This window comes from Trematomus bernacchii, unplaced genomic scaffold (assembly GCF_902827165.1).
Source record: "Trematomus bernacchii unplaced genomic scaffold, fTreBer1.1, whole genome shotgun sequence".
NCBI classification, from domain to species: Eukaryota; Metazoa; Chordata; class Actinopteri; order Perciformes; family Nototheniidae; genus Trematomus; species Trematomus bernacchii.
Window position 1 is genome coordinate 172356 of NW_022987587.1, and position 15856 is coordinate 188211.

General features: G+C 41.6%; 1 pseudogene; it reads left to right on the forward strand.

Moving 5' to 3' along the window:
* The first annotated feature begins 9984 nt into the window (after nucleotides 1–9984).
* LOC117480948 overlaps nucleotides 9985–15856 on the forward strand; it is a 29561-nt pseudogene continuing 23689 nt past the window's right edge.

Here is a 15856-nt window from a genome sequence, read left to right on the forward strand (position 1 = left end):
CTCTTGGAGCAGTCTTCCAAAAAGCCCTTTTTAGAATCCATGTATTGGCAACTTTTTACCAAGTCTTTAGCTTGGCCTTCTGTATACTGCTCTAGAAAGAACAGCCTGTCTTTGTAATTGTCAGTTTCATCTTCTATTGTATTTTTCAAACATTCTGATGAATGAAAGGTACTGTAATGGATCTCTTTTAAAGATGGGTATTTCTCTGGATGGGAGTAATGTTAAGCGTTGCTCCTTCGTTAGCATTTCAGTGATTTCGTTTTGTCACTGCGTTACTTGAATAAAGTCATTGCTTTCTGTCCGAGAGCTTTGTCTGACCTGGATGGAGTGATGCTGCGGTCCTTGTTGTGGGCCTTGGTTGTAATACTTGTACATGACCACTAGGGGCTGCATGACTTGAGTTTATTGAATTGGAGTCTCTAGCCGCGTTCACACCGCAGTACTTTTCCCACTTTAGTTCCGATATAGTTCCGAAATGTCGCGTTCACACCAAAAAGAGCCGGAACTAAAATTAGTTAATCAGAACCTTTTCCACCCACTTTTCCGTCCCTGCTAGAGAGCAGGTACTTTCGTGGGAGAAAAAGGTTCCTATGTCTGATTGGCTGGGCGGAATGCAAGCCACGCCCCGTAAAACTCCCAAAAAGTTTTGTGAAGCCGCCATTTTTTTATCCTCGCATTGGCATTATTAGCATTAGTATTAGCCCAGCGCACAAACGCAGAGAGACTAACTTATGGCAACACAAAAGAAAACATGGGAGCGGTGGAGATGAGGTGTCGGCGTTCTGGCGATTTACTCGGAAGGCTTCAGTAGAAACTGCTGGGAGTCCTAGTAGCTTCTACTGAAGCCAGTCCCCAACTCCGGGGACTTCCGGCCGGGGACTTCGGGTGGCAGTAGACGCTGTGAAGTTGTTTGCGGCCTACCAGTAAACCCAAAGCAGAAGAAGAAAAAGTGATGTCAGCGGCTTCATTTGCCTAATCCTTCCCCAGGAACTTATTCCGGTGTGAGCGCGATCTGTACTTAGTTCATGAGAACTAAAGAGTTCTCATGAACTAAGTTCTCATGAACCTTTGTGGAAAAAGTACTGCGGTGTGAATGCGCCTTATGAAACTCTTTTTTATTATCCTTCTCCACAGGTTTTCCTCGGTTCATCTTAATGATATTCCCATAATCAATCATGAGTGAATCAATGAAAACAAGTTTCCTTGAGACTTGACCCAATTTCGTTTTCCTTTTTTTAATTAACTGCACCAGCTTAGCTTCTAAAGCCTCTTCTGTAGGTCTTATTGTTCTTTTTGGTCTGACGTCAGCATTTTCCACAGGTACTTCACATTCATTCAAGTTTGGGTCCATAGGAGTTTCATTCGTTTCCACATTTTCCTTTTCAGCCATGTTTATGCTTTATTGTCGTTGAACATCCACGTGTAAATAGCTGTCCTTATTTTAATGTTGCGCTATGTTGTTGTGCGGCTTGGATCCGCGACAGTAAGCCAGATAGACAAACTTATTAAAGCGCTTTTCAAGATACCCTCCTTGAGTTACGTTCCACACTTTATTCATAAGCAAATTTGTTCCACTTCCAGCATTAGACTATAATGTATTGCAACATCCACAACATGCAGCACAAGCCTTTTTCCACAGAAATCCACGTTGTCACAATCCAGAAAGTCAATGCGGTCCTTCCGTGTTCACTAATGTTCACATTAACTCAAATAAAATAATAAACAACTTGGGTATTCTTTCTTTCTTAATAATGCTTATATAACTTCATAACTTAACCTGTTAAGCCTGAGAGACCCCGGTACCGGGGCACTGCCGCAACATCTTGCAGGAAACAGTGTCTGAGGGCATGTTCATTCAATAAACTATGAATGTTTTATATCCATGTCACGGGAAGAAACTCATCTAACTGATCATTTTTTATTTATCTCTTCTCCACATCGATGACATCGATTCACATCGTGAGGTGACACAGAATCGAAAGGTACCCTCATTATCACTGAATTATACGAATTTGCGACGTTATAAACAAAAACAGACATCAAAACAGGTGACGCTAGGTAGCTAAAAATGCTAACATTTTGACCTTGGCTCTAGTCTCTCCAAAGTGGTCTTCAATGGCATTAAAACGATAAAAACGCTGCTGAAGTTAATCCATAGGTTAATCCAATGTGTCTGTGTCCCTTTGAAATGATTTCTGATAATCCATAAGCAATAAAACTGCTTTTCAGTTTCCAGATGTCAGAGCTAGAGATAGGTTCGCTCTGATGCAAAACTGCATGCGCGAAGCCCCCACCTTTTTTTTCACAATGAGTGTGTGTGGGGGACTCCCCCTTCGATTCTATTGGCTCTAATGGTCAGAAAGAGGTGTCAACCATCAAAATCGAGCAAGGGAAGCCAGAGATATGGAAAATCCACCCAAATGACCCCAGAAGTGGTTTATTTTTGCTAAATCTCTCTAAAAAGGTCAAATGTCACTTGTTTTGCATCAATCTTGACACAAGCCAATTTTGGCCGTCGATGGGCGTCAGGCCGTCGATGAGCGTCGACACACCCTACTCAGATTGGTGTGTCCCGCACCGTCGTATCTTTTCAGCCGTGCCGACACCTTTTCGGCCGAAAACAGTAGTCTTTGGCAGTCGGCCAAAGGCTGTCGGCAAAATAAATCACTCTGATTGGCTGTTCAGCTAGCGAATCAGTGCATGAGAAGCGAAACGGAAGTGAGGGACCCAAACAAACTATTAAGAAGGCAAATCTGAGATTTCATTTAACTCCAGCTCTCGACGCAGGTTCGGGAAAGCCCCATGAGCTTCTCGTTGTAGAGTGAAAATGGAACGCACACGCTATTTGTTGTTTGTTCAATAATCCATCACTATATTTGTGTCAATAACGGAGTTTTCACATTAGCTGCTACGAGAGTGTATGACAGCTTCCGGTTTTGGGCATTCTGGCTACGCATCACTCATTCACCAATGAGTAATGTTTAGATGGATTTTAGGAACTTCCCCTCGATTCTATTGGCTCTAAAGGCCCGGACACACTAAGCTGACACCAAAGAACTGACACAGATGGACCCCCGACTGTTGTGTCGCCTCGCGTCTCTGCGTCTTGGCCATGTGTCGCACTGGAACACACCGCAAAGACTTCAGCCGACTGCCAAGAAGTCTTGGAAGCACGTACGAACTGCGCATGCGTGAGTGGCAATAACTCTCCTTACCAGCAGGCCGCGGTAGTGTGTATTCGTAAAGCTACGTGGTGTGATGTCTGGGTTTGCTTCCCCTGGTGCGAGTTTTGATCGCTCAGTGATGATACTTGTATTTCTAGAATCTGTGGAATATCAGCTTGCTAGCTGATATATTGTTTGCAGATCTGAGTAATAAGGTAATATTTTACCGTGAGTTCTTTGCTAAGTGCGTTAGCATTTTTTCGCTCAGGGCTAATTCAGAGCCTTTGTATTACCCTTGTGTTTCGTTTAGCTAACAATGGTTAATATTGTCTGATAGCTGAGTTTCTTCCCGTTAAGTGGGTATGACACATTCATAGATTGTTAAAGGTCCCATGTCATGGCCATTTCTACTGATCATAATTCCATTGTTGAGGTCTACTAAAATAGATTTACAATTTTCCAAACTCACATTGGTATCTCATGTGGAGGAAACTTCTGTGTAGCAATGCATGGAGTCACCGACTCAGGAAGGAGACACGGTGAGAGTTGGAGCTTTGATGTCAAACACTGATGGGTTTATTCAGAGTATTCGGCCGGAGGATTCACATCACAAATCAAAGAGTCAGAGGTTCTGACTACACGGTAGAGTTGCCACGTCAATTCTGAAGAACCTCTCTCTATGCTAGACCTTTTAACGGGTTCACAGAGAGAAATCAACATCTCTGAAGGAGTAGACTAAACACTGAGTCACCTGCGTCCGACGCTCATGGCCTCAAGGATTTCCCATCCTAGAGCCCACAAACACAGATAAAGAAGTGCCTCAGTGTTCCCACAACAATTACTCTTCGTGCCAGTCAAGTTGACCGGTCACACACTGGTGACAACAACACATATGGCACCAAGGCCTTTCCTTAAAGGAGATAACACGTCACAGAGCAAAAGGTTAGATATCTAGAAGAATTATTCCTTAACAGTTCCTCTCTTTTTATCATTTTTGATAACCTTAAAACATTAGTCTAATAATTCTGGTCAATACTTAAATCAATAGGCGTCTTCAGATTCGAGTGTGGTCTCACCTTACATTCAATTACATCACAAAGTAGAGTAAGATTGAAACATTCAATCACAATGATTGATACAGGCAATCATAATAGGAAAAATTATCTGTCATCAGTGTTTGGAGCATCTTTTGTCAATAAGTACAATAATGAACACACATAAAAACACAGATACATAATAGCAAAATATTTGTTTTAAACTAATATCTTTTATCATTTAAACCATTAGTTAATGTCATTTATCAAACTATAAAATCAAAACCAGAAACAGCTTAAAGATTTGCTTTAAGGCAATCACTAGTCAAAAGCTTTTAAAACTTAGGATCATAAGAGATCCAGCTAAGGCATAAAATTCACAGTGGTGATTTGATCAATCTGTAATCGGTAATACTTTACGTTTACTTCATTACGCTTTAGTCAAGAGTAAGGCACTTAGTCTTAGTAAAATCAATACATTCATTTTAGTCAAGTACATTGTTCAAAATCTGAAAAGGAAAAGTTAGGCAAATATTCAAAGACTTTTGTAAAAACCTGGAAAGGAAAGATTAAACATTCTTAAAACTTTAATTCATACATTTGTAAATGCTACAACTGATCTGTACCAAATTAAGTCTATCAATTATTCTTATTAGCCATATTTACCTGAATATCTACTTATGGTACTTGGAAAGGGTTCTTCTGTGTTTATCTAATGTTGAATATAGAATATCAATTTCTTTAAATTATACTTCTCTAATTTGAGGATCAAATATGCTGCATAATTGTTATATTAATTATTATAAATATTTGTTTTGGGCCAAAACTGAAATTAATCCAGTACTTGAAACATCATTTTATGTCTGTCTGTGCATGGGTAATACATTACAGAGTAGTGTTGTTAAGCCTGATTGCTGGATGATTAAGGATATTAACATTATCTGTTATAATATTAGAAATACTTTATTATTCAATACCTTATAATCTGAGAATATTTATTTATTAATTTTGTTTAGTGTGAAAATGTAATCTGATCTGACTAAATATATTTATCACCACTACTTAACACATGTCTGGTCATTGGAAATATAAAAAACAATCATTAATTGTACATCTTTAAACATCTGGTCATTCAATTCAAAGTTCATCTTTGTACAAGAGCTGGAAGAACATGTCCGTCAGGCTTCCTGACTCATTCTCCTCCTCCCTTTATGACACCGAGTGTCTGGTGTGTAAAGGCATCCTGATACTGTAGATTAGCACTGAGGTGCTGATTGGCTCAAACTCTTCTTCATCAGAGCGCCATATTTCAACCCCCCAATTGCTCTGCTTTTGTGTGGCTCATTCAGTGAGCACTGTAGTTAATCCCCCAGTGAGACGGAGGCTCATCTGCCTGTATTCCTTCTGCTATCTGCTTGAGTACAACTGCGTATTCCTGATGCATCCAGGTGTCCCCCCCCGTGATGGGAGAGGTTAGGAAGACATCAAACTCCTCCAAGAAACATGGAACCTTGTATTATAGAAGCCTCTGAAGCCCTCGCTCGTCCTGCAGGGTTGTCTGCTAGAGCCCACCGAGCAGAAAGATGAAGAGAAGCATCCCCTCTCATCAGAAAGGTGAAGAGAAGCATCCCCTCTCATCAGAAAGGTGAAGAGAAGAACCCCATCTTATCAGAAAGGTGAAGAGAAGCATCCCATCTCGAACGACCTCGTGCTTCCTTGCACGTGGCTGGGGGTGCTCTCTGCACCCGGAGAGTGTGACCCTCTCTCTCTGACCCTTGGCCTTGAGAGCTGTCCTAGTTATTGGGTTAACACCTGATAGGGATGTTTTTCTGAGTGAAGACAACTCAAAGTAATGGATTAGCACATTATCATTTAATTACAAAAATAGGCCCCTCAGAATTATTTGGGAGCCTTCCTGACACATGCACATTATCATTTTGAAGGTTTGTGTTAGTCATTGAACATGCAAGAATCATATACTCATCAGTCCATAGCAGAGAAATGTTATTGTAAGTTAAAGGTGAGCTAGTCCCTGTGGATATAACCCCTTCTCAATGATTCTAAATGTATATTAATTCACCATTTACCTTTTGAAATATTTTGTCAAGTTATTTTATTTATTTTATCTTATGTACCACATTTAATTGAATAATTAATCTTAAATTACTAATAACTTTAAAGAAGGCAACAATTTACAATGTGGATAAGGTGACTACTTATCCAAAGTGTGTGGGTGTGTGTGGGTGTGTGTGTGGGTGTGTGAACAGCTTGTCTGCCCAAGGTTAAAACATTTGGGACAGCAGTGAGAATGTTATGAGAAACAATTTGTTGCTTAGACTGAACTCGAAAGAAGCTGAGATTAGAACATTTGAAATAAATCAAAACACTTGTACATTAATTAAATACATTTGACATTTAGCTTGAGCTGGGTTCAATACTTTCTTTATGGTATTTAAATTGGGCTCAAGTAGAACCTTTACATGGATTTGGCTTGCAACACAAAGTGATACCGATCTCTGTCTGTTATGATTTGAAAGTCTCATGATTTAAAGTGTAGGGCTGTGAAGGAGAGGCCCTTGGAAAACAACCTCTACTTCTTTGTTAACTGTAATTACTTATTGTAAAGAGATTGCAACATTATACTTTTTAAAGAATTGCTCAATTCATTTAACACATTTATTATGCACACTGTAATGAAAACGTCAACAAATATATTGATCCTGGCTTAACCAGCAACCTTTACTCTTTTGTTCATAAGCTCGGTTTCAGAAAACTTGTCAGTAGTTTAACAACTATTAGAATTTTAGTAATGTCTATGGAGACCAATTGGTTGATACGAGAAATCATTTGAAGCAGTTTAATAAAGAATGTTAAACTATATTTAAAACTGTAATTAAACTTCAACTTATATTAATTATCTGAATCCAGTGGCCAGTTGGAATAGATAATCAACAAAGTTTCCATTTTGCAGCAACAGCGCAAAAGGTTTCAACAATAATTTGTATTATGTCCGAGTCTAGTTCTGTCTTATCAGCTTTGTTTCGGAATGTGTTCAATACATTACGTTTTTTTCATTATTACCATACAATACATAGATTTAAGAAGAAATGAAACAAATAATACAATATTGACCTAAAACAGCAGACAGATTTTGCCACCCTGACCTCCTCAGGCAGGTTTTTTTACGACCAGCAGTGATGCCTCTGAGGGTCTCAGGGTGCAGGACGGGGCATAGGGTTTATAAAAGGTCACAAACATATCTTAACATAACAGCAATACAATTTAAAATGTATTCTTAAAATAATATAATCTTATTTTCTTCTTACACCTACAGCGCACACCCTGAACAGTGTGCTTCTTGTTTACATTTCCTCTGCACACTCAGATGCAGGACATAAAAACACTCTTTTGCTATTTATTTTCATTTTGCAGCACATCTATACTACCAGAATTTTGCAAAACACTATATATTATTTATCTTTCTCAAGTCATTTACTTTTGGTGAGTTAACTAAAGCTTAGTTTATTTTACCCTGGCTATGGACTGATTCATTATTAGTTGTTACAAAACATGCACAAGACGGCGGTTAGACAAACCAATATAGACCCCTGATACAAACAATCAGACAAACAAACATGATGAACTCGTAACAAACACCAGTGCGACAGCAAAAGTTCATCCAGCTCAATTTAGTCCGGATTAAAGAGGTTTCAGAGGGGGTAGGGACTATATGATCTCTCCCAATGGGAATCCAGTGGGGCACCTTGACTCGTGCCTCCACCCTTGTACACAAGTCCTTAGATCGGTGCCTGAAGACCGTCCAAGAGCAATAACTAGCTTATCCTCTTGCGACCCCACTATCCCTGCTCTAGTGGTGCTATGCCCCCCCGATCTGGAGCACATAGACTTTTTTTCCTCTACCCTTTCTATCCGAAACCACACAGTTAACTGTAGTCCTACTCGACCAGCCTACACACCTCCCATCATGTTCATCCCAACGATGAAACACAGTTTTGCTCTACACTTGCATACCACTGCCCACCCATGATCAATTAGCCTATAATTTTATGTATGCACCCCTGACCGACACCAACTCCTCCAGCAATGTAGGGAGCCTGTCGCATCAGGTAATGCACGCACCTCGCACCGGCCAGCACGTCGTAAACGGCCACAAGCCACGAGAGTGCTTTTAAACCGTCTCGTTTTTAATAGAGACGGCGGTGGTGTGAGTTAAAGTTATAGACAAAAGCTGTGATTTTCTCCCTCTGAGTTCACTTCACCAGCTCATGCAGATACGGGGAGGTATTTTACACACATTCCCCGGAGCCGCAGCTGGAGCCGTGTTTTTTTTTAGAGGCGCTGGGGGTAATATCTCTGGCTGTTTTAGTTAACTGCTAGTGTTGGCCGCTGAAACCCCCGGAATCTCGGCGATTTGTTCATTACAAATCTCTATTTTGATTTCACACAGAAGTTCCACTTTACTGCTGCCCTCATTAAGGTCTTTTTAAACATCTCCGTGTATGCCTGCACGGCACATACGTCCCGAGCAGCACACACAGAGGGAACCAGCCAAGACAGAGTCCCTGGATGATCCCCTGGGGTTAATAGTCCCAAATGTTCATTAACCAAAACGAAACGCAGCCGCTTAGCTTCACAGATAATTTTAGGATACCGTCAATCACAGATTCTGGTAAGGCAATGTCCAAATGTAGATTTGAAATCACACTTACCAGTCTCTGAAGATCTGTTGGTATCCTGCCGACAACGCCAATTTGTGGAGGAAACTTCTGTGTAGCAATGCATGGAGTCACCGACTCAGGAAGGAGACACGGTGAGAGTTGGAGCTTTGATGTCAAACACTGATGGGTTTATTCAGAGTATTCGGCCGGAGGATTCACATCACAAATCAAAGAGTCAGAGGTTCTGACTACACGGTAGAGTTGCCACGTCAATTCTGAAGAACCTCTCTCTATGCTAGACCTTTTAACGGGTTCACAGAGAGAAATCAACATCTCTGAAGGAGTAGACTAAACACTGAGTCACCTGCGTCCGACGCTCATGGCCTCAAGGATTTCCCATCCTAGAGCCCACAAACACAGATAAAGAAGTGCCTCAGTGTTCCCACAACAATTACCCTTCGTGCCAGTCAAGTTGACCGGTCACACACTGGTGACAACAACACATATGGCACCAAGGCCTTTCCTTAAAGGAGATAACACGTCACAGAGCAAAAGGTTAGATATCTAGAAGAATTATTCCTTAACATCTCATACAGCATCTCTGTATAGTATGTGTATTCACTCTGTCCTACATGGCTTGTTGGAGCTCCTGCCCCCCCCCCTCCCTGTGAGTCCACTGTGCTCTGATTGGTCAGCTCGCCCATTCTGTTCTGATGAGTCCACCACCGTTACAGCGGAACATCAGTGATTATGTGTTACAATGGCGTTAGTTAGCAACCAGAAAATGACACCAGTAATGACAAACAGATGAGAATGCTGCGTGGGGTCTGGGTGCCGTGTTGGAGGAACGTTGCTGCTGCTCACACAGACTCACAGCCTCGCCGCGTCCCGCCGTCTCAGGCTGAGAAATCCGCGGAGCTGCAGCTGAAAAAAGATTGAGTGTGTGTGTGTGTGAGGAAGTCCATTGATCAATTTGGACCAATCCGCGGTCATAACGTAACGGCTCTGCGGACGTAACATAACGGCTCCGCGGATTGGTCCATTTGGACCAATGAGTCCATTTTGGTCATCGTTACGTCACTTGGTACCAGGAAGAAAAAGAGAAATCTCCAACGAGGCGTTCTGGGGCAGCATAGACAGGCCTTTTCTGTGTTAGAGTTGTATTCGCTACAGGGTGTACTTTGAGGGTTTGTGACTCTGCAGACCGTTTACATGCATAAAAAGCTACATAACACACAAGGGCACAGGTAATAACTGGAAAAGAATGACATGGGACCTTTAAATGTTAAAGCTCCCATGTCATGCTTTTCCGGTTATTACCCGTCCCCTTGTGTGTTATGAAGGTTTTTATGCATGTAAACGGTGTGCAGAGTCAAAACCCTCAAAGTACACCCTGTAGCGAGTAAAACTCTAACACAGAAAATACCTCCCCAAAACGCCTCGTTGGAGATACGTCACTGCCCATTTGAGTCTTCCATTTAGTTCCGGGTACCGCCTGATGTCATGCGGTACCCGGAACGAAATGGACCAATCCCGAAGAGCTATGGCCACACCAGCAGCGTCGTGTTCCTCCTCCAGAGGTTCGAAGAACCGGCATTTCACAGACGAAAGCTTCCAAAACATTGCCCAGTTTGAGGCCGGATATGCACAGCTTGTTTGGACCGTTTGGAGCAGGGGAAGATCTGGGTATACAACCTGTAAGTTTGCATTGTTATTTGTGTATTTATCAAACAAGACTGTTTAAATGTGTAAACTGTGTTGGACTGCTAAGCCATTGACACAGTGCTAACTGTGCTAACTAAGTTGCTAGAGTTTCCATATATCAACTCTAATATCAGCAGATGGCCTTGCATACATGTATCTCATAGCAGGAGAATGTCTGCATTCACACACAAAATACCTATTGACAGTATACTCCGGGTGATTTGCCGGTCAGTCGCGAAACGTAATTACATTATAGCTGGCGTAGCGATCTAACACACGGAGCTAGAGCTAGTTTCGGTCAGAAAAACATTTTTGTGATGCTACGTTGCTAGCGTTTAAATATATCAACTACAATGTCAGCAGATGGCCTTACATGTTTGTCATGGCAGGAGAATGTCTGCAGTCACACACACGGAATACTCATACAGTATACTGTACTGTGATTTACCGTACATTGTGACCGTACACATACTGCATGTAGCTAACGAGGCTAGCTGTATGCTAGCGCAAAACAATGTATTCATGCAAGTTACATTGTATGACCGAACGTAGCAGAATACCCGTATACGATTGCAATTATAAACACGTTATTGCTAGCCTAATATGAACCACTAGCTTTTGTTCATAGTAGTTTTATTACACTGCATTATAGTTGCCTTTCCTCCAAGCTAACGTTCATATCGTGTTAGCTACCAAGGTAAACAAAGCTAGGTTAGCATATTAGCAGGCAAGCTGTTCATTACACAACTACTACTAACGAATCTAAAACAACTAAGTTTCTCTAATATTTTATGATTTGCATTTGATTTCGTCCAGCCAGATCCTGGCGGACAATCCATGACGGGGAAGGGATTCTACTACTACTGAGGGTGCTAAAAGGCACCGCACCGACTGTGCGCAGGCAAGATGCGAGGAGGAGGAATGGATGATATACCGTGTATATATGTATATTTATGTTCATTTTGTACATTTCTAAAAATAAAGTTTAATGGAAATACTTAGTAGGCCTATCCTTTCTTCCCTGAATTCATATATAGCAAACCATGATTTGATTTCTCATCAAACAGTAGTAGTTTATAACGGGTAAAAATAACTTACTCTTTGTTATGAGAGTAGCTCGTAGGCCACAACGGAAAGACAAGGAGACATACACGAGTTTACAAAACCACGGCACATTTATTGTAGTAAATGCAGAGACAGGTGGTCGAGGGGAGAGGGTCGCTCAGTTCGTCCTTCTGCAGCCGCTTTGGAGAGAGACTCCGGGCCGCTGGGATTAATAGCACCGGCTACGGAGGTGTCCGTGATCGCGCTGATTACCCTCTTCAGCTCCACCCCACCGTAAGACAAAGGCCCTGAGGCCGTCACACTCTTCTATAACAACAGTTAAAAATATATATGTATATAAAATATACCGCTGTACCGACGCCATGATAAGACTGATGTTACGCTGAGAGCAGCCGGGAAAAGCACTGACATGGGCGCAGCCTCTCTGGTGGTTGACTAATCAGAACGAGTGGCCGAGCTGACCAATCGGAGCACACTAGGCTCACAGGGAGGGGGGGGCAAGAGCTCCAACGAGTCGTTTAGTGGAGAAAGTGAATACTGCTGAATACACATGCTTGACAGAGATGCTGTATGCGAAACCAATGTGAGTTTGGAAAATTGCACAGTATAAATCTATTTTAGTATACCTCAACAATGTAATTATGATCAGTGGAAATGGCCATGACATGGGCCCTTTAAGAAGCCCTCAGACGCTTTCTTGCAAGATGTTGCGTTTTGCCCCCGCGAAAATGTCATTGCAGTATCATTACTTTTACATAAGAAGGTGCTGTACATTTTTCTGTTAATACTTGCGAACTTTTACTTAAATAAGGTTTGAATGCAAGATTTTAATTTGTAACGGAGTATTTTCATTCTATAGGCATAGTGTATCTGAACAATGCCAAATACAATTCCTTGTTTACATTGCAGCTACTGCTAAACTGGAACTGGAAAGGGGCTGGGCTACAGAAGGTGAATTGAGACAACAGAAATACACAATAGGTGGGACTAAAAGATAATATGAAAGTAAAAACAAAGGCATTATTAGGGCTGCAAAATATCTCCCATTTTAATGGTGATCAGATTTTGAAATGCTAATACTTAACAGTTTTTTCTGACTGTGTGTTTCCTGTTACCTGCAGACGTCCAGCTACTGGTGGTGGTTAAAGAAGAGGTTCTCCCTGACCAGCAGGATTGGAGCACCAGTCTGGACCAGGAGGACCCAGAGCCCCCCCCACACATTAAGCAGGAACAGGAGGAACTCAGGATCAGTCAGGAGAGAGAGCAGCTTCAGGAGCTGGAGGAGGCTGATATCACCAAGTCCACTTTCACTCCTGACCCTGTGAAGAGTGAAGATGATGAAGAGAAACCTCAGTCCTCACAGCCTCATCAAAGACAAACTGAACACATGGAAACAGAAGCTGATGGAGATGACTGTCGAGGACCAGAACCAGCCAGGAACTCAGATCCAGAGAGCAGTTTACAACCAAAGACTGAGTACGCCACTGGAGACTCTTCTGAACCTGACACTGGAGACTCTTCTGAACCTCACATTGGAGACTGTTCTGAACCTGACACTGGAGACTCTTCTGAACCTGACACTGGAGACTCTTCTGAACCTGACACTGGAGACTCTTCTGAACCTGACACTGAAGACAGTGCTGATTGGAAGGAGACCAGAGAATCTGCTTCAGCCTCAAAATCACTGAAAAATAGACAAGAATCTCTCAGTGATTCAAGCCGTAGTGCTGTAAAGAAACAATTTGGCTGCTCTGTGTGTACGAAATATTTTGCATTAAGTCCAACTTTAAAAAAACACATGAGAATCCACACAGGAGAGAAACCATACAGATGCTCAGTCTGTAAGAAATCTTTTTCACAGAGTGGAAGTTTAAAGGAACACACGAAAATTCACACAGGAGAGAAACCCTTTAGCTGCTCATTTTGTACCAAATCTTTTGCATTTAGTAACAGTTTAAAAAAACACATGAGAATCCACACAGGAGAGAAACCATACAGATGCTCAGTCTGTAAGAAAGCTTTTTCACAGAGTGGAGGTTTAAAGGAACACGTGAGAATCCACACAGGAGAGAAACCCTTTAGCTGCTCGGTTTGTACCAAATCTTTTGCAGTTAGTGACAGTTTTAAAAAACACATGAGAATCCACACAGGAGAGAAACCATACAGATGCTCAGTCTGTAAGAAAGCTTTTTCACAGAGTGGACATTTAAAGGAACACATGAGAATCCACACAGGAGAGAAACCCTTTAGCTGCTTGGTTTGTACTAAATCTTTTTCATTGAGTCGAAATTTAAAGAAACACATGAGAATCCACACAGGAGAGAAACCCTTTAGCTGCTCGGTTTGTACCAAATCTTTTGCAGTTAGTGACAGTTTTAAAAAACACATGAGAATCCACACAGGAGAGAAACCATACATATGCTCAGTCTGTAAGAAAGCTTTTTCACAGAGTGGAAGTTTAAAGCTACACATGAGAGTCCACACAGGAGAGAAACCACACAGCTGCTCAGTCTGTAAGAAAGCTTTTTCACAGAGTAGAGGTTTGAAGACACACATGAGAGTCCACACAGGAGAAGGCACATGTAAGGCCATCTGCTGACATTGTAGTTGATATATGTAAACGCTAGCAACTTCGTTAGCCCAGTTGGCACTGTTTTGAACTGAACCTGAGATTCCAACAGTATATATGCTTGGCTGGCAGAGGGTGCGTCATAGCTCTGGGCGTGGCTACTGGGTATCCAGACGTCACGATGCCCAGGAAGAACATGAGAAATCTCCAACGAGAAAAAACCTTCATAACACACAAAGGGACGGGTAATAACCGGAAAAGCATGACATGGGCCCTTTAAGACAGTTCACACATGAGAAAAATCTGTCTGACTGGATTAAAATTGTCGCACAACATTCATAAAATACTTAAGTGAACTCCATCTTTATCAACATAAGTGGACAATATGTTTAATGTTTTTGTCATACTGATTTTCTGATTCATACATTAACCACTGACTGTTGATGAACCATTTTATTTTGGATTGAGGGCTCCAAGTTTCCATATAGAGATAAAGGATGATTTGATGTATTGTTCTTTATTTCTAAATGTTTGGTATCATTGCTATCCTGTTAATGAGCCCTGTTTTACATAAATGTACCTGTTATCTGATTGTTTTTGCCTCTGTAACTGTAAGGGAAGTAGGGCTGCACGATATATTGTGTCGTGAGGATAATCACGTTATGCGCATGCAGGACAATTTTTATTTAATTTAATTTATTTTTTAGGACGTGCAAGTCGGCAAATTAACTAAAACACGTCATATTACAATTATTTTGCTGCTTGTTACAAAAGGAAAACTCGCGCGGCTCTCATGTCAGGGGTACTTGAGTGAGTGACATGCAGGCTCTGCATGCACAGCAAACCACCAATCACAATCATTCTTGATCAGATCACAGCAGGATAACCGAGCGAGCTCAGCTTGTTGCTCTGATAACTTAAGATCCAGAAGTCTGTGACTAAAATCCTTCATCCGGTTAAATATCGTTAAAAAAAGACCAATTGTATAGCATGAAAGTTCAAGAAAGGATAGCTTGCGGACAAAAAAAAACTGTCTTTTCTTCAATTCCTGTATTTTTTCATATCGCAATATATATCGCAGAGGAAAAAAATATTGCAATGTCAGTTTTTTCCAATATCGTGCAGCCCTAAAGGGAATACATTTGCCTATTTTGTATCCTGATGACCTAATGCCGTTACATGTAATACGTTACTCTCTAAGCCTGATTTCACCCACCTGCGACCGATTCGCTAATAATCACAAATGTTAATTTCTTTGACCCCTTGACTCGACTATTTCTTGTTTAATAATCGTTACATGTCCTCAGGACCAAGTTCCCGTTTCCTGCCTTTCACCTGCTGATCACCCACTGCTCATTTAAGGTGGACTGACCTTTACAATGGACCAGCTAGTCTTATGGCGCATTTCCACCACACGGTCGCCCTCGGCCTCGCTCGGTACTGCTAGGCCGCGTTGGGCCTTGTTAGGGCCGGCTCACTTCATGCTTCCATTACAGTTTAGGAACTGGGGTAGTTACTATAGTAACGCAGTGTAGGCGGAGCCGTGACGTCATCTTCAATGAGAACCCCAGAAAAACAACACAGCTGTTAGCTGTTAGCACTCAAGCTCACAGCTCCTCATATCTGTTCAGAAACTAGACA